The sequence below is a fragment of the Bufo gargarizans genome, chromosome 1, assembly GCF_014858855.1.
Source record: "Bufo gargarizans isolate SCDJY-AF-19 chromosome 1, ASM1485885v1, whole genome shotgun sequence".
Classification (NCBI taxonomy): Eukaryota; Metazoa; Chordata; class Amphibia; order Anura; family Bufonidae; genus Bufo; species Bufo gargarizans.
This window is the reverse complement of record NC_058080.1, coordinates 639,100,701-639,101,891: the sequence shown is the minus strand read 5'-3', so window position 1 is coordinate 639,101,891 and position 1,191 is coordinate 639,100,701.

Here is a 1,191-nt window from a genome sequence, read left to right as displayed (position 1 = left end):
TTTAGTTTGCCTACTAAATATAATAGACTTTACACCATATTATATTTTTATATCTCTGATGTTTCAGACCTCGTCATGGCTAATGTGCGAAAAGTTTGCTCTGACCTAGCACAGATCTCCTGTAGCATATTTTTTTGTGAAAAATAACAGTGGCTGACATCTATTGCAATCCAAACTTAATTTTTCAAGAGCAGCCTATAAGATTGTATTGGACCTCAGATTGGTTGGAGTAGGCTATAATGGGCCAATTGTCTCTATTTTGTTGTTAGTCAAGGGCGGAAAATCATTGGTGACTACAAAGTGAAATTATGCTCTAAAAAATGGTTTAAAAAAAAATAATAATATAATAATTATGAGAAAAGTTTCAAGCAGTTACAAAATTGGGAGTCCCCAGTTTGTGGATCTCATGACTGAGAATAGACAGTCCTAGAGACAGGCTCTGAGCTATAGAAGCCACATACACATGGGAGTCTGTCACCATGATTTTGAAGTATTACTTACAGTATTACATGGATCCAGATTGGCACTTTTTAATTTTACTACTGACCCTTTGTTCCCCCACTGTCAGCTCCCTAAGCTGCGCTGAAACAATGCTCTCCGTTCTGCTCTCATGAGTCCATTTCATTCTATGCATGAACCTAGCAGTCTGGAACGTGTATTTGAACACAGCGTTGAGCTCTGACAAAGGGGGAACAGAGGCAGGGGGAGGGCATGGGAAGAAAAGAAAAATTACGTGGAGTCCTCATCTGCATTGGTATTCATGTAGTACTGCAGATAGTACACCAGAATCGGGGTGACCATTTCCATGGGTGTATACACTGCTCTTGCTGCATGCAGCCGAAACCTCACCCAACTGCAATGGCCAATGAGTGCACAATTTTTCAGGTAAAACGCAGGTATCACCTAGGAAATCATGCAGCCTTTTGCTGTTGCCGTTGGCAGGGTTTTGGCAGCCATGGCATATAAAGCCAGCCTAAAACCACTGGAAGGAGAAGCGAATAGTATACATTATACCTGTCAATTTATGGGATACATTAGGAAGCACATGTGTGAACAGTCAGTTCTTCAAGTTTATGAGTTGAAAGTAATAAAAATGGGCAAGTGAATGGTTCTGAGTGACTTTGACCAGCAGCAAATTGTGGTGGCTAGACAACTCAGGGTATCTCTAATACGTTAGGTCTAGTGGCATGT